This window comes from Glycine max, chromosome 20 (assembly GCF_000004515.6).
Source record: "Glycine max cultivar Williams 82 chromosome 20, Glycine_max_v4.0, whole genome shotgun sequence".
Lineage (NCBI taxonomy): Eukaryota > Viridiplantae > Streptophyta > Magnoliopsida > Fabales > Fabaceae > Glycine > Glycine max.
The window spans coordinates 9,231,815-9,255,497 of NC_038256.2; the positions used below are offsets into that span (position 1 = coordinate 9,231,815).

The following is a 23,683-nucleotide window of genomic DNA, read 5'->3' on the forward strand; positions in this document are numbered from 1 at the left end:
ATGATAGTGCAAATATTATTTACAGATTTGTAGTAAATGCATTTGTCACTTTCATTCACCTTAAACCCATTCGAGACTATTAAGTTATCAAACTTTTCATGCCACTGCTTAGGTGCTTGTTTTAGGCCATACAAAGATTTATCTAACTTGCAGACTTTATCTTATTGTCCATGAATCACAAACCCTTCAGGTTGTTCCATATAGATTTCCTCTTCCAATTCACCATTTAAAAAAGCAGTTTTAACATCCATTTGGTGTACCACTAAACTGTGAATAGCAGCAAGAGATATTAGCACCCGAATAGATGTTATTTTAGTGACTGGTGAAAAGGTGTCGAAGAAATCCACATTCTCTCTTTGCCTAAAACCCTTGGCTACAAGGCGAGCCTTGTATTTATCCACAGTACCATCAGGTTTTAGTTTCTTTTTCAAGATCCATTTACAACCAATTGGTTTGCAACCAGGAGGCAAGTCTACTAAATGTCATGTCTTGTTAGATTCTAAAGAATCCATCTCATCATTAATGGCTTCTTGCCACAAGTCAGCATCCAAAGAAGGCAAAGCTTCTTGGAGGTTTGATGGATCCTCCTCTACTGTATAAGCCATATAATCGGACCCATAATCTTTAGCAATTCTTGCTTTCTTACCTCTTCGAGGCTCTATATCTGGTTCTGGTTGTGCGAGATTTTCACTACTAATAGTAGGAAGATAACTGGATGAAGTACCCCCGCTATCCCTTAATTTAAAAGGAAATTTATTTTCATAAAAATCAGCATCATTTGACTCTATGATCACTTTTGCGTTTAGGTCATAAAACCTATACGCTTTGCTATTAATAGCATAACCAATGAACACACATTCATAGGCTCTACTTGCAAGTTTAACCCTCTTAGGGTCTGGGATCCTTACATAGGCCAGACATCCCCAAGTTCTCAAATAAGACAAATTTGGTTGTTTTTTCTTTAATATCTCATAGGGAGATGTCTTGCTTTTTGATTTGGGGATTCTATTTAGCACATAACAAATAGTTAACAAAATTTCGCCCCACCAAAAAGATGTTGCACTAGAACTGTACATAGTAGCTACAACTAATTCTGTAAAAGTTCTGTTCTTTCTTTCAGCTTTACCGTTCATTTCAGGTGAATATGGAACAGTCGTCTCATGTATGATTCCATGCAAATTATAAAACTCATTAAATAAACTGGAATCATACTCTGTGCCTCTATCACTTCGAAGTTTCTTAATTTTCTTATTGAATTGATTTTCAATTTCTGTTACAAATAACTTAAACATGTCAAGCGCTTCACTTTTATTTTTCATAAGATATACATATGTATAATCAGAGCAGTCATCAATAAAAGTGATAAAATATCATTTTCCATTTCTGGTCAACGTTCCATCAAATTCACATATATCAGAATGTATTAAATCCAATGGCTCAGATTCTTTAACTACTGATTTATGTGATTTCATAGTTATTTTAGATTGACTGCAAAAAACACATTTTTTCAAAGTGATTTGAAGATAACTTTGGAATAAAACCTAAGTTACTCGTGTTAGATATGCAACGACTATTTATATGACAAAGTCTAGAATGCCAGATATTAAAATCACACAGCATGTAAGCAGAAGGAGAAACTTTATTAATATCAAGATTCAATTTGAACATGCCATCAGTGGCGTACCCTTTCCCTACAAATACCCCATTCTTGGTCAAAGTAAATAAATTTGCACCTATGATCTGAGTAAACCCAGCCTTGTTTAAAAGAAAACTAGAAACCAGATTCTTTCTCATCTCTGGAGTATGCATCACATCTTTGAGAATCAAAGTCTTTCTAGAGGTAAACTTCAATTCAACATCTCCAGTTCCAGCAACAGTAGTGGTGTGGGAATCACCCAACAACACTTTCTTATTTTCAACATTCGTGTATGTTTTAAACATAGCACGGTCATAGTAGACATGGCGGGAGGCGCCAGTGTCTACCCACCATCCATCTAATCCTCCAATCATATTGATTTTTGTTATCACAGCTATGTATGGCTCTTGAGTCATGTTAGCCTGGGGAGCACCTGTCATTGAAGGATTTCTGCATTTACGTGCCATATGTCCCGGTTTGCCACAATTGTAGCAGAGGAATGGCTCACCGGGATTATTCTTGGCAGGTGGATGTTGTCTAGCATGTTGGACCCTTGGGGGGTTCTTGTTGCGGTTGGAGGTATTGCTCACATTGCGGTTCTGATTCTTAAAGTTTTTGCCAATAGGCTTCAGAACTGCACCCGTGTTCTTCCTTTTAGTGTTGTTGTGAGACACAACCAACACTTCATCTTTCTGATCTTGTCTGCGTGCCTCTTCCTCAATGCGCAGACGTGTGATCAGAGACTCCAAAGAGAATTCTTTGGTCTTGTGTCTGAGAAGGTTTTTGAAATCCTTCCAGCCAGGAGGCAATTTGTCTATGATGACAGCAACCTGAAATTGCTCATCCAATGTCATACCCTCTGATATGATATCATGAGCAATTTTCTGTATCTCATGGGATTGAGACTCTACTGATTTATCATCAGTCATTTGATACTTGAGGTAGCGACTAACAGCATACTTTTTAGTCCCAGCTTCCTCAGTATCATACTTCTTTTCCAAAGCCAGCCAAACTAATTTGGCAGACTTATATGGGCTATAATAATCATAGAGATCATCAGCTAACCCATTCAGAATGAAATTCTTGCATAGGTAATCATTTTCATTCCAGAGAGCTAATTCCATAGTCATTTTATCCTTCACTTCCTTCTCAGCATCCTCAAGTACCACCAAAATATCAGTGTTCAAAACATAGACAACTTTTCTCATAGTTAAATAAAACATCATCTTTTGTTGCCAACGTTTGAAATGATACCCTTCAAACCTAGAAGGTTTGTTGAGGTCATTGTTGTTCGAGCCAATAACATCTACGGTAGCCATAGCAGAACCGAAACCGTCTTAAAATTGTTGTTACAATAGTTTATGGCAAACCGAAAAAATTACTGGCTAAGTCACGGACAATGTCGCTTTCTTTAAGACGTTTCGTGGCACTGCCAAAAATTGTGCAAGCAGACTATCAACCACGACGTCCCCAAGATAAAACAGCCCAAATCACTGTGTAAGATTCCCACTGCACTGAGGGAACCTTTTCTAGAATTACACCCTCTTGTATGACTTGAAAAGTCACTCTAATAGCCAACCGAAAATATGACTTGAAAAGTCACTCTTATAGCCAACCGAAAAATATGACTTAAAAAGTCACTCTAATAGCCAACCGAAAAAGATGACTTAAAAAGTCACTCTTATAGCCAACCAAAAAGTATGACTTAAAAAGTCACTCTTAAAGCCAACCGAAATTTTAGAGTGACAGAAAGAAAGAGGGAGAAGTTTGCCGGAAATGCATCGACTGAAATATGGGAGGAAGAAAGAAAAGTTGAGGAAATGCTTCTCAATTGGGGCAAGGAAAAATGAAGAAATGAGCTCTCTATATATAGGGAGTGAAACACTATTCAAGTGTTTATCCTGAGCGATGTGGGACTTGAAGCCTTTTTTTTTCTTTCTTTTTTTCAAACTTTCATCCTTTGTTCTAACAGATTAAAGAAGAAAGAATACCTTACTTTAGTTTCATTGTTATTCGCAAACTTTCTGCTGCTAGAGAACTTGCTATTAGATGCTTCTGGAAACCTTAAAGTTTCTGATTTTGGATTGAGTGCACTTTCCCAAGGGTAAGAATGATTCATTTCCTTCTGAATTTAATTTCAGTAAAACATCATTTAGAATCTAAAATTGGCACTATTGATCAATTTAGGCCTCGATGTTACAAAAAACCAAATTTAGCCCAACTTTGGCAGTTGTAAGTTAATTTGGACCCTGGCATTGGTGCACATTAGTAAAGAAAGGACAAAATTGGCCTTTTCAGAATGTTGGGGAGCAAGACTAAAATATAATTGAGTTATTGACACGTAAAACCAAAACAATTATTCAATTATATTAGATGGGAACTTAGTCTTGAAAATTTGAATTTCAAATGACAAGCACATCAGTTTTCTGCAAACCAAAGTTGTGCCAGATCCTGTCCTTCTAACTATTTTTCCTTCCTAGAATATCCAAATGTTTTGAATTTGAATATGAATGACAAACTGGCTGTTTTTACAGGATGATGGACTGCTTCATACAACATGTGGAACTCCAAATTATATTGCTCCTGATATGGTAGGTTTAGTAGAGAGAAAAAAATAACAGAAATAAAAAAAAATTGTACTAAAAATTTATCTATTATTTTCATTTTCTTTATTTTTACCCTCTAAACAAATCACACGAATAAATGTGGGATGTATCTTCTCTTCGTACCCATATATTTGCGACCTCTACCATAGATATCACACACCCCTCAATCCACTCTCGAAGTAACTCTTCCTCCCACATAAATAACAGTGTTTTCCACCTTCAATACAATCTCACACCTCTATCCCACTAGCTCCCTGTATCAGCCACCTAATGACGAATTTGTCTATTTCTTTGTGAGGTAGGTTACAAGTTAATTAGTCAATTAATAAGTTTTTTTTTCTTCTCTTCTTATAATATTTGATGCATAAGCATAACAAAAAGACATCAACTATTCAAGTACAATCTCGATTGACGTATGTACGAATGATCTTTGTGGGGTGGTTGGGGGCAGGAAACAAGGATAGATGGGTGGGCCATTAAATCATTGCTAAATATCTATGCATAAATAACCAGTTCACTTGGCACCTTTGTGGTCACAAGCTCACAGAGCAAAAACACTCATTCCAATATAGAAAATCTTGAATCATGGGTTCATTAGGTGAGACTCAGATTACGCCTAATTGGGTATTGATTCTCTTCCCTACAATGAGTCTCATACAATGCAATACAGAACAGTCAAAACCAGCCATAGAAAAAGTAGAATCCAATCCAGCAATACAACCATAGTGTAATGTGCTTTTGAAGTACTTAATTATCATAAAAACATATGAAGATTGGTTTTATTATTACGAATTGCATACCATAATTTTACTGTTATGCAGGCGTTCAACAACAATGAGTGCAAAGGGATACCATAATTTTCAGATTCAGAACAAACGCACCTTTGTGCACTTAGTTTGAGGGTGTGACCTTCTTCTACTTAGTTCCAAATAGCACCCTGCAGTTCAAACATGTATACTATAGTAACTTATTTCACACAATTAATTTTTTTCAAACAATACTACCGTAACATGAACAATGAGTGGAAAGGGATACGAATTGGGAAATAGGGTTTTTGTTTTATGTTAAGGTACAACCACAAACAATTCAAATACTAACAACTAAACACAAAAGGGCAAGACTTTCACGAAAAATACCAAGACACAACTCAAAATAGTGGACATGCTTACCTTCACCAACACTGGAAAGGTCTGAAAAACCCACGACTTCGCCTGCATCGCGGTAGCGGTGATGGGAGCAGCGGGTCACGGGGACAAGTTCTTCACGGCGACAACCTAAATCTCAGGTTGGTAGTGGGACGGACTTCACGACGGTGCTAGGTTTTTCGAGGGTTGCAGTCGAGGCGCTAGGTTTTTTGAGTTGTAATTCAGGCAAGCAAGGGCGCTGGTGCTTGTTGCGAGAATATATAAACTCCAAAATCTACGACGGTGATTCGTAACACCGACTTTGTATTTTTATTTCTACGACGGTCTAGCCATCATGACCGTCTTTGATGACTTCAACAACGACGGGCTTAAATACAAACGTCGTTGAACATGAAACGCTCCACATAAAACTTTAATAATTACGGAATTGCCACCGTGTTGACAACAACGACAGGTTCTTCAGGACCGTCTTAAAAACTGTGTCGTAGAAAGGCCTTTTTGTAGTAGTGTGAAGACAAATGTCATGTTCATTTCTTGTGAATTATGCGCAAATACATAGTTTCGTACATTGCTTGCAGGTCACTTGCCTTTTGATGACACTAATCTTTTGAACCTGTATTGAAAAGTAAGCATTTTTTTGTTTTTTTGTTGTGTAACTTTATTATTTCCCTATAGTTTCTGTTTATTAGTCCCATTTCTTGGTTTGCAGATTTCAGCTGCTGAATTTACTTTTCCTCCTTGGCTTTCTTTTAGTGCCAGGAAATTGATAACTAAAATCTTGGATCCCAACCCCATGACTGTAAGATACAAATCAACCCTCTTAGTATAAAGACACAGCTCCGGGTAGTTTGAAGAGTTATACTATGTTACAACTAAAATTGCATGTTTGTTCCAAAAGTAAATAGCCATTTCGCTTGTAACATTTTGTAACTTTTTAAACTGTATTGAGCTGTGTCATTTGATCACAATACACTATGCTTAAATTGTTGGAATCTCCTTAAGTTTTACTTTTTATTGCATAAAGCACTCAAATATTGAGCAGAAGCTGATAACTAATAATCAAACTACTCATTGTTATTTTTATTATTGTTCCATTACTAGTTATATTTTATTCTGCATTTCTGATTTTCCATAACTGTATGGCAGCGTATCACTGTACCAGAGATTTTGCGTGATGAATGGTTTAAGAAAGACTATAAACCTCCAGCTTTCGAGGAGACAAAGGAGACTAATGTTGATGATGTGGAAGCTGTCTTTAAAGATTATAAAGTATGTTGAAGATGGCCAAATATGATTTTGGTATTGGTTTTCTATAAGGATTGTAGTATTGCCCACATAGTAGTTTCATATTAAGGATTTTTCCCAAAAATGCAGCTGCACAATGTAAGAGAGAAGAGCAACCAACACCTATGGACGCATTTGAATTGATATCCTTGTCCAAAGGGCTGAACCTTCAAAACTTGTTTGACATAGACCAGGTTTTTAACTTCATGTGATAGGATTGTTTTTATTATGATGATGAATCTTTAGCATCCATTGTGTTTCTCTCCAATTCTCATCCACCAGGAATCTGGTTGAGATGTGGAAAGGATTTCCAGATATCAAGGAAATGAGTGTAGCCCAACAGGCATGTCTCATTGGATATTTAGGTTTTTATTTATTATAATAGTAAAATCATCTTTTCAACAATAATTATGTTGATTTAATGGTGACCAGGCTACAAGTTAGCTAGTGATTATTTGGATGCAAATTCACTTCTTGTTAACTCAAAATTGCCCCCTTAAGTACTCCGTTGATTAACTGTAATCAATCTATAAAAAAAGAGATCAAATGTGCAGCCATTACGCAGAATTACTCTCGATAATTATCTTTTTCAACAATATTTATTATTCATAAATCCATTTATATAGTGTGAAACATTTAACCTTTTATATAAAATATAGGAAAACATGAAATCCTACTATGTAAATTTCAACATGTTTATAAGAAGATTAGTAGTGTTTGGCCCCTAGTTTTTTTTCCCTTAAAGACGTTTGGAGAAAATTTCTTAAAAATTAAAGAGCTTAATTAGAAAAGGGGGGGGAGTAGCTTTTAAGAAAAAACTAACTGGAGTAACTATTTCAAATAAGTTGCATATCCTAGCCTTGCGCTCCTTCTCATCCTGAACTAATTAGGACAATGAAACAGAGCTTTTAGCTTAAAAGCAGTTTTTAAGCTAAAATTGCCAAACAGATGTCTTTAAAACTCTTATTTTCAGCTTTAACTCTAGAGTAAAAAGAGTTGGTCATGACCGTTAACTTTATGAGGTTTCTTACTTTAAGTTAATGTGTGGATTGTTAATCTAAAGTTATTGGTTACAGGGATTTAAAAGGGAAATAAGGTTCACATCAAAATGCCCTGCCAATGAGATAATCAAGAAGATTGAAGAAGCTGCAAAACCTCTTGGTTTTGATGTGCAGAAGAAAAATTTCAAGGTAAGCCAAGCTTGTGGAACTTATAATGTTCATGCACTCGGTTTTCTTTTTGACAAAACATGCACTCGGAAATAATCACTCACAGATGAAGCTTGAAAATGTGAAAGCTGGAAGAAAGGGAAACCTCAATGTTGCCACAGCGGTACATAATTGCTATTGTTTAGTGATGTTAGCCTCATTTCTCATTATATTGAAGATTGATGTGCTCTTAACATTTTAAACAGATATTTCAAGGGACACCTTCTCTTCACGTGGTTAAGGGGCATAAGGCAAAAGGTGATACATTAGAGTTCCTTAAGGCATCCTTTGTAGGAAAAAGGTTGTTCAACAAACACATTGCGGAATAAAAGAAACTATTTTGTATTTAAATTATATTATAAACAGATGACATATTAAAAAATGTACTTGTTGATGAACTCTTGAAGCATAAAAATTCATAGTATGACTCTACGTGTATCCACACCGAGACGGACCTCGATTCGTCAACAACTTTGACAAGTGAAAAATAAGAATAGAGAAGTGATATTAGGATTGTTTCAATGTGCAATCCAAGACTCTATTTATAGTACGTTAAGGATATCAAATTTCTGATCAAATCAAAATCATTATTGATACTATCCTTTTTTAAGTTATGTTATTTCTTGTTGCCTTTTATTGCTAACCATTTAGCAATTAAAATTGAAATAATAATTGAACAAGTCAAACTTGTATGTAACCACCTTTTCAACCCAAATTCCATATACAAAATCATACATGTTTATTTCTCTTCTTTCACCAAATCTTTCATATTATTTATATTTTCAGTACTAGTAAAAATATAATAATATTCCATCTTTTTGAAATCAATTAATCATTTGATCATATTAAATTCTCTAATTTAATTAATCATCAAATATTAAAATAATTTCTTTAACAGATATTAGAACACTTATTTGTGTGTAATCCGTAGGTTAATACTAAGTCGGTAATATATTATTCAAATTAATATACAAATCAAGGTAGGCATCTAGCAACACTCCTTAATGTCCGGATAGCATGAAGTAGCATTTTACTTTCAAGAACCATTAGAAGGATAGTGTAATAATTTTTTTCATCTTTACAGCTCTAGGTTAACTCTAAAGTATGATATTACTGTCTAACCCTTTTGAGTTAACTCATAATGACTTAAGAAACTCATTTCTTCTTTCATTTAATTTTCCTGGCCAGGATATAATTTTATTCATAGAGCTCAAACTCATTACCAAGAGTTGATGGATTCCTTCTTGATTAATCATTAATTCTACAGGTATTTAATCATATTCAATATCCATTCAACAAGTGCTCTAAAGCATTAGGTGTCCGGAATCAAAATACAACAAATAACCTGTTAATTACTATGACAATCTCAGATCAAAGAAAGTTATTATACCTCTTTTTGAGAATTTTCTATTGGTAGTTTATGGTATATTTTAACCATTAGAAAATTTCAATTGAGTCAGTTCAATGATCACATCAATATCTGACTCATTTATATATGCAAATTAATAAATGAGATATATTAATATTTATCCAATAAATACTATCACATATATATTAATCTATCCGGATTATTGATATCTTATTTACAATAATCCTATGATCAAGAACAGTTTAGATTAAAATTAGAACAAACTTGTTTTTCATTATCATAATCTCTATTATAATAACAAGTCTTTAATTTTAATCAAGGACATTATCAAATAGACCATTTAATCAAATAGTAAATATGACAATGAAAATAAATTAATACTTTATTATTAAAATTAGAATTGATTACATGATGACTTTGATCGTGGGCATACAAATTTATTCCCAACATCCTTGCCTCTCACTTCTCATTGAATTGATTTCTGTACGCTCTGATTGTCACATTTTAAATAGAATTCTTCTGTTGCAAATTTCTATAAGTTTCTTATGTTTTCTGATGTACAAGAAAATAGTATCAGCTTCACAATCATGCATTGAAATGTGTCAGTGGTTGGATGGGAGAAGGGTATTCCTGTATCAACATTAGACATTATACAAATAAGCATTCATTATTTTAGTAATGATAGTAGAAATAATGCATGACTATCTAGTCTAGTGCATGATACCTATTTGTGTGACATGGATTTTAACTAAATCTTGCTGGAAAAAAAGTAATTCAGATATATGATTTTTGTAAGTGAAATACTATTTACAAATTTTGTAATCTCCTACATGATGTAACCTGAGTGTTGTTCAAACCATAAAGCTTTGTATAATAACATCAGATTGATATGGTTTTTAACACCCTTGTTTTACTTCTAGTTCTAATTGAAATGAATTTTGTCTGTTTGACACTATACAGTTCTACAACAAGCTTTCAACAGGCTTGGAGGATGTTGTTTGGAAAACTGAAGATGACATGGAAGATACAAATCGAAAAATTGATGCAGCCACCAAATGTTATTTCCTAGCGTATAACAAATGTAATAATGATTAAATTCTAAAAAAATAAAATTTTGATAAATTAGTAATATATGAGGAGGAATCAAATTACATCGGTATAACTTTGATAACTATTATATTATTTTATAACTTTCAACTGAATAATATTTTCATAAAACTTATTATTAGATTGAAAGTTCATTTTACATAGATCACATATGCAAAATTTTATATTAATACAAAATCATTTGATGTTTCTTTCATATAGATTAAAATCGACATAATATAAGCAGATCAAAATATACTAAAATATGAATCATTTGATTACCTTGTTGCTCAATTTGATAAAATTTGACATATGTAGATATAAATTAACGGTTGGATCAATAAAAGTTACATTCTATTTTAAGTTATTAAAATAATATAATAATTGTGAAAGTTATAATGATATAATTTGATTTCTCTTATTTTATATATATATATATATATATATATATATATATATATATATATATATATATATATATATATATATATATATATATATATATATATTTGTTTCAAGAAAATTTTCTTAACAATTACTACCACCCGTCTTTCTTATAAGTTTCAATCAACTAATTTATTAGTATTAAGGAATTTGGTTAGTTTAGTTGAAAATATTAAAAAAAAATTCAAAACTATCCTTGTAAACCGTGCATGAAACATTTTATATTAAATCTTATAAAAAGGATCAAGTCAAACTTTTAATTTAGATCTTATAATAATAAGAATGTGGTAGTAACATTAATTTTAACCATCATATTAATGTAGTTGGTCTAAAAAAACATTTAGTCAAACATAACAATCTATTTTTGTTACGATATTAGAAGTGTTAAGTATCTATTAATTTTGTAGATAATCAATCTTTATAAAAAAAAAATCTTGTTGATCATTTTTAGTGAGTCTCTCTTTCCAATTAATTTTTAAACTAAAACACTCGAGCTAAAAAACTTAAAGAACATGAATGTAGTACCACTGAAAACAACATAATTTTGGTTAACTATACTTGACAATTTTTAGTAATTTAGTTTTTTTCAAAATATGTTATACTGTTTGATTAATTAATAATATCTTTGAATGTGATTAAAAAGACTCTTAAATTAATAGTAGTATTTAATGATTTTTAATGTTATATTATTTTTCCGCGAGGGTTATTCATTTTATTAATAATATTATTTAGTTGTCACATTATATTGTCTTGTAATTGATGACAATCTCGACAAACAATTCTCTATTTAAGGTTTGTTGTTTTTAGTTTTGAAATTTTTGAAAATCAAAGTTAGTTTTATTTTGAGTTTCGGTTTATTCTTTGTTTTTAGTTTTAAAAAAGATGTTATAAATTGAAGATAAATAAAATAAGTTAACCATTTTATCTTATCTTACTCTACCATGAAATAATTGCGATGACAAAGGTAGTGGGGTGGGAGTGGTGGCAGTGATGATGGTGACAATAATGGTGGTGGTGGTGGTGGCATTGACAATGGTGGTGGGACTAGAATAGTGGTGGCGACAATGGTAATTGTGACACTCTCAACCCTTACAAATATAAATAAATAATAAAAGGGAATAAAATCATGCAGAATTAATTAATTTTTTTAAACACAATTAATTTAAAACAATTCAAATGAGTAAAAGGTTCTATACTTAGTGAAATCATAGTAGAACTTGTTCGAATAAAATATAAAGTTATCCTGGCTCAAAACAAGACCGTCCATTCTGAATAAATAAAAAAAATTAAAACAGAAAACATAACACAATTATATCATTCACATAATTATAACATATGAAGTAAAATCCTATGCCTCGTCACATCTATCAGAGCATATCCTTATGATAGGCTAAGTTTCTCCATCTCCTACATGGAACTCATCATATCTTAGCTCTCCTAAAATAAAATGGCAATCAGTCCAAACACAAACACATACCGGGAATGATTTATCACATTTCTAAATAAAATATGGATAAATAAAAGCATAAGCAAAAATACATTATACAACTATTTATAACATAACTCAACTTAATTCAATTCATGTTATTTCACCACTTTATCATTTAAATTTCATATTTCAATCACCCATCACATTACCCATGAATCACACACTCAATCAAGGCATAACAACACTCACCGATTTCATAATAAATAATTCACAGGCGTTATCCAACAATTATATGAAGACTCAAGCCTATATGCAATGTGATACCATGTTAGTGAAAAACCACACTAGGGCGCTTAGGAGTACATAACAACACACACCACACAATGGGTATGTCAAGTCACTCTCACTAAGAAAAATCATAAGGTGACCAGTTATGGTCACTCTGTTTTACGAGAATGCTCCAACCACATGAGATCAACATAGGCTTAAAGGAAAACTCAAATCAAGTGTCTTTACCCCCAACGCCTAGACTCCGAAAAATCTGTTTGGGTCTCACCTTCCTGATTCATGTCCAACCCCTAAAACAATTTTTGCACGCAGACAGTTTAACCCTTCAGGATCCTAACTAGGAATCCTACACTTTCCCTTTAACACTGGGCATAAAAACTTTTCTCAAGGTAAACACCAGTCAGTTTATTGTATAATTTGTAATAATTTCTGGTCCGACCACTAATGAATTGTAATAGCCAATAATGAGTGGTAATGGCTACTAAATGCATTCTTCATGGTAGAATGCCTATATATAGCACATGTATTTGGTCCCTCCCTACGTTTTGCGCTAGTTGGGTGTAGAACTCATCACTCATAGGTCACTATAGCACGTGCAAACCACTCAATCAGTAAAGTTTTTCTGATATGCAATCATTTTTCATATCTTATATATTTATTCTGCTTTACAATTTTTGGAATTTTGATTTATTTTATGCATGAATATATTCTGGAAAATTTTATTCTATGCATATATATATGAAATCAATTGCATTATATTATGTTTCAATTATAAAATTATAAGAGAATCTTATTCATAATTTTATTGTATCTTAATTTTAAAATGCATAATATGATTTATTCTCATATAATAAAGTTTTATGTCTAAGTGATCTTTATAATTTTGATTAATTATGGATTAGTCACAACATCTATATTTGATTAAAATTATATATTAAGTTGGTTAAAGATCATATAAGGAATTAGACATAATATTGTAATTAATTATACTTATATAATGAATTTTATCCCATGGAAATTTTTATTATATCTGTATAATTAATTGGGATAAAATGACATATTATTTTTCATGATTTACCCACAGGCATCATGAGGTATGTATAATTTGTCAATTTTATCATAAAGTAAATATTTGCGATAGAAATTAAATTATTTTCATGTTATACCCGTAAAGCATGAATTTGAGCAAGTAATTTGATTATTCTATCATAAGGTTTAATTGTTTCTTATTGAATTAAATATTTAGCCCACGGGCAATTTTTATGTCACAAGATTCAATTTTATGGTATGTTTACATTGGTAAAAGATACAATTAAGATTAGTATGCCTCAAATTTTGACATAAGCCTTTGAATTTTGTAGCTTCTCAAACTATTAGTTTTTCTGATATTCAATGTGATGTTCCCAAACTCAAAGGAGATAAATATAAGATATGGAAGGAGAGAATTCTTCTACAATTGGGGTGGATGGACATAGACTATGCTATAAGGAAAGACGAATCACCTGTAATCACTGATGAAAGTAGCTCGGCTGATGTTGCGCTATATGAGCGGTGGGAGCGATCCAACCAGCTCAGCGTGATGTTCATTAAGACCAAAATCTCAGTTGGGATACGTGGTTCTATTGACTAGCATGAAAAGGTCCGAGACTTGCTTAAGGTCATTGATGACCAGTTCATCACTTCAGATAAGACTTTAGCAAGCACCTTGATCATGAAGTTCTCTTCTCTTCGACTCACCAGTGTGAAAGGTGTGCGTGAGTACATCATGAAAATGCAAGATATTTCAGCTTAACTTAAGAAACTAGAGGTTGATATGTCTGAGTCCTTCCTAGTGCATTTCATTTTGAACACCCTTCCACATGAATATGGGTCGTTTAAGATTTCCTACAACACACATAAAGATAAATGGCCTATCAATGAATTAATGATCATGTGTGTTCAGGAAGAAGAAAGACTTGTAATGGAGATGGGTGAGAGTGCATTGTTGACTACTGCTTATGGGAAGAACAAAGCAATTAAGTCTCAAGCTAATCAGAAGGGGAATGGTAAAATACCACCTCAAGCTGATATTAAGAAGGTGGCAAAGTGTTTCTTTTGCAAGAAGAAGGGACACATGAAGAAGAATTGCCCCGGGTTCCAGAAATGGCTTGAGAAGAAAGGTAAATCAATCTCATTAGTATGCTATGAATCTAATATGATTAGTGTTAATATTAACACCTGGTGGATTGATTTTGGATCTACTATTCATATTGCAAATTCTTTACAGGGTATGCAAAACCTAAGGAAACCAATGGGAATGAGCAAAGCATTTTATCAAGCAATAAGCTAGGCTCACATGTGGAGGCCATTGGAACTTGCATTTTGACTTTAAGTAGTGGCTTTATTTTAAAATTAGAAAGGACCTTTTATGTACCAAGTTTTTCCCGAAACTTGATTTCTATTTCAAGACTTGTACCGTTTGAATATTCCTTTAATTTCAAAGACACATCATTTGAGTTATTTTATAATTCTGAATGTGTTGAGAATAATATCTTGTCTGATGGTCTTTATCTTCTTGGTTTACAAAATAGTGCCACTTATACTTCAATGCATGTTCAAACTGGTATTAAAAGGTGTAATATTAATGAGAATTCCTCTATGTTATGGCACCGAAGATTAGGACATATCTCCATTGAGAGGATTAAAAGGTTAGTGAAAGATGGGGTACTCAATACTCTAGATTTTGCTGACTTTAAGACTTGTGTAGACTGCATTAAGGGTAAGCAGACCAACATGTCTAAGAAAGGTGCTAACAGGAGTTCAAGCATATTAGAAATAATTCATACTGATATTTATAGTCCAGATATGGATGCACGTGGTCAGAAATATTTTATCACCTTTATAGATGATTATTCGCGATATATAAATGTTTATTTGCTTCATAACAAATACGAAGCATTGGATGCCTTCAAAGTCTTTAAGGCTGAAGTTGAGAACCAATGTGGCAAGCAAATAAAAATAGTGAGATCAGATAGAGGTGGAGAATACTATTGCAGATATACTGAGAATGGACAAGCACCTGGTCCCTTTGCAAAGTTTCTTCAAGAACATGGGATTATTGCCCAATACACTATGCCTGGTTCTCCAAATCAGAATGGTGTGGTAGAAAGAAGGAACTGGACATTATTGGACATGGTGCGGAGTATGCTTAGCAATTCCAATCTTCCTAAATCCTTGTGGGCTGAAGCACTAAAGACGGTAGTGTATATATTAAATTGTGTTCCAACCAAGGTTGTCCCAAAGACACCTTTTGAGTTGTTTAAAGGTTGGAAACCGAGTTTGAAACATATGCGCGTTTGGGGTTGTCCATCTGAGGTGAGAATATATAACCCACAAGAGAAGAAACTTGACCCGAGGACCATTAGTGGGTATTTCATTGGATATGTCGAAAGCTCTAAAGGTTATAGGTTTTATTGTCCACATCATATTACTAGGATTTTGGAATCAAGAAATGCCAAATTTATTGAAAATGATTTGATCAGTGAAAGTGATCAATTGAGGGACTTAGGTTCTGAAATTGATTATATAGAGTCTCAACCTTCCACATCAAATGAAAGATTGGTTGTAATTCATACCCCTCAAGTTCAAAGGGATGATGAACAACACATGATTGGCATTCCACAAACTGTTGTTGATAATCCAGTAGATCAAGTTGATCATCAAATTCATGAAAATGATGAACAACCAGTTGAACAACATGATCCCCAAGAAAATGCTGATGCAACATTAAGGAGGTCTACTAGAGTAAGAAAATCAACTATTCCTAGTGATTATATAGTATATTTGCAAGAATATGACTATAATATTGGAGCTGAAAATGATCTTGAAACTTTTGATCAAGCCATGAGTTGTAAAGAGTCAAATTTATGGTATGATGCCATGAAGGATGAGATGAATTCCATGTAGAGTAACAAAGTTTGGAACCTTGTAGAGATGCCTAATGGGGCAAAGGCCATTAGATGTAAATGGGCGTTTAAGACCAAAAGGGATTCATTAGGCAACATTGAGAGATACAAGGCAAGACTTGTTACTAAGGGATTTACTCAAAAGGAAGGAATAGATTACAAAGAGACTTTTTCTCGAGTATCTAAGAAAGATTCTCTTCATATAATCTTGGCATTAGTTGCTCATTATGACCTTGAGTTGCAACAAATGGATGTGAAAACAGCTTTTCTTAATGGTGATTTAGAGGAGGAGGTTTATATGAAACAACCTGAAGGTTTCTCCTCTAATAGTGGTGAGCATTTGGTTTGCAAGCTTAATAAATCTATATATGGTTTAAAACAAGCTTCCCGTCAGTGGTACCTTAAGTTTCATGGGATAATTTCTTCATTTGGTTTTGATGAAAACCCCATGGATCAATGCATAAACCACAAGGTCAGTGGGAGTAAAATATGTTTTCTTGTTTTATATGTAGATGATATTTTACTTGCAGCCAATGATCGGGGTTTGCTACATGAGGTGAAACAATTTCTCTCTAAGAATTTTGACATGAAGGATATGGGTGATGCATCTTATGTCATCGGAATTAAGATTCATAGAGATAGATCTCGAGGTATTTTGGCTCTATCACAGGAAACCTATATTAACAAAATTCTAGAGAGATTTCGGATGAAAGATTGTTCACCAAGTGTTCCTCCCATTGTGAAGGGTGATAGGTTTAATTTGAACCAATGTCCAAAGAATGACTTTGAGAGGGAACAAATGAAAAACATTCCTTATGCTTCAGTTGTTGGAAGCCTTATGTATGCTCAAGTATGCACAAGGCCTGACATTGCATTTGCAGTTGGAATGTTAGGAAGATATCAGAGTAATCCAGGTATTGACCACTGAAGAGCTGCTAAGAAAGTGTTGAGGTACCTTCAAGGGACCAAAGACTACATGTTTATGTATAGACAGACAGACAATCTAGATGTGATTGATTATTCAGACTCAGACTTTGCTGGTTGTGTTGACTCTCGTAGATCAACATCTGGGTACATTTTCATGATGGCTAGTGGAGCTATTTCATGGAGGAGTGTTAAGCAGTCTTTGACTGCTACTTCTACCATGGAAGCTGAGTTTGTCTCTTGTTTTGAGGCTACATCACATGGTGTATGGCTTAAAAGTTTTATTTATGGGCTGAAGATAGTTGATACTATTTCAAGGCCTTTGAGAATTTTTTGCGATAACTCAGTTGCTGTTTTTATGGCTAAGAATAACAAAAGTGAAAGTCGAAGTAAGCACATCGACATTAAGTACTTAGCCATTAGAGAAAGAGTAAAAGACAAGAAAGTGGTCATTAAGCATATAAGCACTGAGTTGATGATCGCTGATCCTTTAACTAAGGACATGCCACCATTTAAATTTAAGGATCATGTAGAAAGAATGAGACTTGATTCCACTTTATGATTGTATACTTATATGTTAAAATTAAAACTTTTATATTATGATATTTTCTCATATTTGGGTTCACATTGATTTATTTGAGAAAAATTATGTTTTGGACCAAGAATAAACATTGAGTTTATTCATTAAGTTTTATTACTACTTTGAGTATACTGCTTGGGAAATTGAACATATTGTAATACATGGATGATATTACTCGTTATAAGAGGAACTATCATTATGATTAGTATATTCATTTCTTAAGAAGATTAAGCATTAAGTCAAAATGTTTGGACCAAGTGGGAGAATGTAATAATTTCTGGTCCTAACATTTTGAAAACGCTTGTTAGTTTTGGAAGCCAAATTGAATGGTTGTTAATGGGTGGTAATGGCCACTAATGAATTGTAACAGTCAATAATGAGTGGTAATGGTTACTAAATGCATTCTTGATGGTAGAATGTCTATATATAGCACATGCATTTGGTCCCTGAGCTCATCCATTTCGAATTCATTCTGATACACCATCTAGAGAGAGAAAGAGACAGAGCTTGGAAGAACCAAAAACAAGAGAACTCTTCATGACAATGACTGGAGGTATGATTTGATTTTTATTTTCTGCATTTTGATTTTTACTAAAATGCATTATTAATTATATATATATATAAATTAATAATAACAATAATGATATACATATCATTAGATAAATATTATATGTATATCGGTGCATAAAAAAACACATTAAATAAATTTATAAGAAATGAAATGTATTATAAATATTAATTTATATATATATATATATAAGTAATTAACGTACTAAAAACATTAATATAAATACATTAAAAGCTTATTAAGTGTATGTATATAAATATATTAACATAATTATATTAATTATATATATAAATTATATTAACGCAAACATAATTAATATATACATATTAACATAAACATACATTAACATAATTTATTAAAATATTAACATAAATGTACATTAATATAAATATATTAAAATATTAACGTAAAGTGTTTCCTTCCCAGCTCAACTCAACTTGATGGACACGCGTGGTAGTCTCACTATAAATCCGGCAAGATAAATGCTTCCCATGTCCATGTGACTGCCTATTAAGCGTACCATTCATGAAACTTACCGATACTTTTACTATAATATAACTATATTAAAATATTAATGTACATTAATATATATTAAATATATTAATGTAACATTGAAAATACTAACATAATTATATTAAATATACACATAAAAAAACATAATTAATATATATATATATATATATATATATATATATATATATTAATGTCAATGTACATTAACATGATATATTAAAATATTAACATAAATATACATTAATATAAATATATTAAAATATTAACACAAACATACATATATATATATATATATATATATATATATATATATATATATATATATATAACAAATCAAAATGTATATACTTATATTGATTTACATGAAAAATAGGTATACCTATATCCTAAACATATTTCAACGAAGTCATGAATATCAAGCAAATGCCTAATTACAATGTGAATAAAGTTTTAGTCAATTTCTTCAAATGGCTTTAGTCAATTCCACTATCCAATAATCACTGCACATATGAATTTCATGATGAGAAGTCATGTACGCGGAAGAAAATATAAAGTTTGTGAAATAAAAGTGTCAATATGTGTATGTGTATACACTGGGGCGTCGCAAATTTTAAAAAAAGAAATCAACAAGATTGAAAGACCAATATATCTGGTATAAATAAAATCACTACCACATAATTTTTATGCTAACTATAAAGAATCTCAATTCCTAATGGACACACTCAACACAGGAACACATCAATTTTACAATAAATTCGCATCGAAACACCAATTGGTCCATCAGACACAATCAATCCGCATTTAAAACATAAAAACATAATTGAATTTCATAAAACAACCCAAAATAATCCAAAAATTGATCCTCTAGGAATCCCTACACATGTTCATTCTAATCCCCAAGTGTGAGTAACTCATCCCTTACCTCGAGGTAGTCGCTCAAGCGTTCTCCATTAGCAATGATGACGTTTCTGGTGCTCTCTAGAGCTTCTCCTCTGGTTGCTCTATTAGGGTTCTTGAGAGTCAGGGAAAAAAGAACAAAAATATTTTTACAAAGCTGCTCATGGTTAAAGTTCCTTTATATAGTGAGTTCCAATGACCTAGTCTTATTTTATTTATTTAAAAGAAGCAAAGGGACGACTGTTATAGTAATAATGGTGGTAGAATGGTGATGGTGACTTTAGTAGCGGTGGAATAGTGATGAAAGTGTTTTATAACCCAGATCGACCCAATCGATTGGACTATTTCAATCACGACCCAAAGGTCTAATTGGGCCGAGTTGCCTATTGGATTGACCATGCATTTAACATGGTGTAACCCGGTACGACCTGATTGAATTTGCAGTTAAACCAATGATTGACTGACCTGGATTGGGTTACACCCAAGGGGGGAAACGTGCTGGGTCATACGGGTCAATTAAGATTGGGTATGATTTTTTTAATAAAGATTGGGTCATGCGGGTCAATTAGTGATCCATCAATTTGACCATTGACCTAGTGACCCAATGACTTGACTAGGTCAATCACCGGTTCGGTTTTTAAAATTATGGATGGTGGCAGGTGGAATAGTTGCAACGATGGAAACAACGATGATGGAGGCGACTGAATGGTGGTGGTAGTGGTGATAATAGCAGTGGAACAGTGGTGGTGATAGCGGCAGCGCTGGCAATGGTAGTGACGATAACAATGGTGGAATGGTGGTGGTGGCGACAACAATGGTGGAGAGGTGGAATAGTAGGTAGATGCGATGACAACAACGATGGAGGTGGTGATAGTTACATAGAAGTGTTCCTAACACTTGCAGCGAAAAAATTAGGATCTATTTTGCCTTCAAAATATACAATAATAATAAATAGAGAAAAATAGATTTGTGTACTCGAATGTGTGTTCTTGAAGTAACAAAATTTTTTCTTTAATAGTGTCAAAACTCTACGTGTATTCCACACCGAGAGACTAATATTTGCTGTCAACTCTTTGATGAGTGAAACTCTAAAGAGCCCATCCTTTTTCTACTTTTTAGGTCTAAAACTAGACTTTTTTATAGCTCGTGACTTGTGCACTTTGCTTTGGTTAGATGTTTCTATTTATAATGTTAAAGAGACATGGGTTTGGGCATTATTTCAAAGAAAAAAAAGGAAAGATTTTATTCAAAATAATTTCATATCTCTTTATCTTTATAAAAATAAAAATGATCTCATATATATTTCATTTTAAGAAGCTTCATGATACAAGACAAAGATAATTCACAATTAATCGCATGCATGACTAATTACAATAATTAATCACATGATCTGATCCTGATATGTAGCAATAGAATATTGTTCTTATTTTATGGACAACTTCCACATTTATAAAATAATACTCCCTTTTTATATTAATTATATTCTTGGTGCTAGCAAAAAATATAATAATATTCCACTAAAATATTTATTCGATTAAATTAAATTCTCTAACTTAATTGTCAAATAAATTATTTTCTTTTACAAAAATTGAAACACTCATTTGTGTGTGACCCCATAGGTTCATACTAAATTGATAGCAAATTAATCATAATTGATTAACTAATTAAGGTAGACATCTAACAACACTCCTTAACGTCCCGATAACATGAAGTAACATCTTTTACCTTCAAGAACCAATAGAAGAATAATGTAATATTTTCTTTCATCATTTATAGCTCAAGGTTAAATCTAGAGTATAATATTATTATCAAACTCTAATAAGCTAACACATTTAATCAATGAATGACTTAAGAATTTTTTTTCTTCTTTCATTCAATTTCCTTAGCCAAGGTCTTAATTTTATCTTAGAGCTCAAACTCATTACCTAGAGTTGATGATTTCTTTCTTGATTAATCATTAATTCTACAAATATCTAATCATATCCAATATTCATTCAACTAGTGCCCAAGGCATTAGGTGTCCAAAATTAAAATATAATAAATAACTTGTTAATTACTATGATAATTTCATGTCAAAGGAAACTATCATATTTCTTCTTAAGAACTTCCTATTGACATATCAAGGTAATATTAACTATTAGAAATTCTCAATTGATTTAGTTCAATGATGACGTCCACATATACATTGTCTATATATACAATTTAATAAATGAAATCTATTAATATTTATCCAATAAATACCATTACATATATATTGATCTATTTGGATTATTGATGTCCTATTTTACGATCAAGAATAACTTAGATTAAAATTATAAAGGACTAATTTCTCATTATCATAATCTCTACCATGATAATAAGTCTATAATTTTAATTAAGAACTTGTCAAATTAACAATTTAATAAAACAATAAATATGACAATAAAATAAAGAATAACTCTTTACTAAACTTGGTAACATGATGGATTGGATCTTGGACATAAATATTTATTCCTAACAGGTGACAAAATGCTGGTGGCGACAATGGTTGTGATGGAGTTGGCAAAGGCGAGGTGCAATGGTGGTGGTGGTGGTGGAATAGTGGAGGTGCTAGCGGTGGTGGAATGGTGGTGGCGGTGGCGGTGGCGGTGGTGCGGTGGTAAGGTGGAAATGATGAGGTGTAGTGGTGACAATGGTAGGGTTAGGGTGATGATTGTGAGTTTCTCGTTTTCAGTTTTCAAGTGCAATTTCAAGAATTTTTTTTTTCAGTTTTGATGAGATATTAGTCATGAAGCATGCAGTTTGGCCTAGCAAGTGGTAATGATCTTCTGCAAATTAAGGAATAGAGTAAAGTAGCTTAGAAGTCTACATTTTATTTCCTATTCAAAATTCATTAGGTAGTAACACATTGTTGTTATGGATAGGGCACAAAACTTAGAATGCAAGTCTAACTGCACACACAAAAAAAAAACTAATGTTTGAGACTTGAGTTTCATTCTATTAGTATAAGATATGGCCTCCAAGTTTTGGAAACACCTAGCAGAGAAAATTAATGTTGCAACAACCCTTTAAGGAAAAAGTATTAATCAAAACCATCTAATTTACAAGTGAGCAAATTTGAATGTGTTTATATTTCAGAGTGGTCTTAGACAACGTAACTCAAACAAAAGTAGGAGTTGAAACTTGTCTGAATTTCAGCACACAAATTACAATCTATCGAAATTCCTGAATCTAATGTAGACCAAAATTAAGCGATTCAATTATCAAAGAGCTTAATGATTAACTCTAAAGGAATCTCTCAGTGTTAAGATTCTGAAGATCGAAGGAAGAGGGTTAACTTGGAAGTGTTCTCAAACAGTAGATATGGCCCTGTCAAATATTTCCCAAGGAGAGTCCATATAGAAGACTATATGTAACAACAATGTCCTGAATTGGCCCTCTCGAAACAACTTATGGCATTGTATGAATTTAGAAGAAGAGGAGTATAATAAGCATGGTTGCTCTATACTAACTGTGTTGATTGAGTGATACAAACTTTAATGTTGAATTTGAAAATATCACCCGCCATTAGGGTGTTGTGTTCATCATTCAACCTTGACACACGATAGGAGTAGCGTTGTCGTTCCATTCTTTCTCAATATGCTATGGAAAACAAATTTTTTGAGAAGGAACTAGTTTATATATATAGAGAGAGAGAAACATGTTTGTTTACCTATTTGATATTGATACATGTTGTTGTTGAAGTCAAATATTACGAACGCGGTTGAACTTCCTGAGACGTGA

At 32.5% G+C, this 23,683-nt stretch overlaps 1 pseudogene; it reads left to right on the forward strand.

The window, feature by feature from the left end:
- The first annotated feature begins 4,146 nt into the window (after positions 1-4,146).
- On the forward strand, positions 4,147-23,683 carry LOC106797608 (CBL-interacting serine/threonine-protein kinase 3-like; annotated as a pseudogene).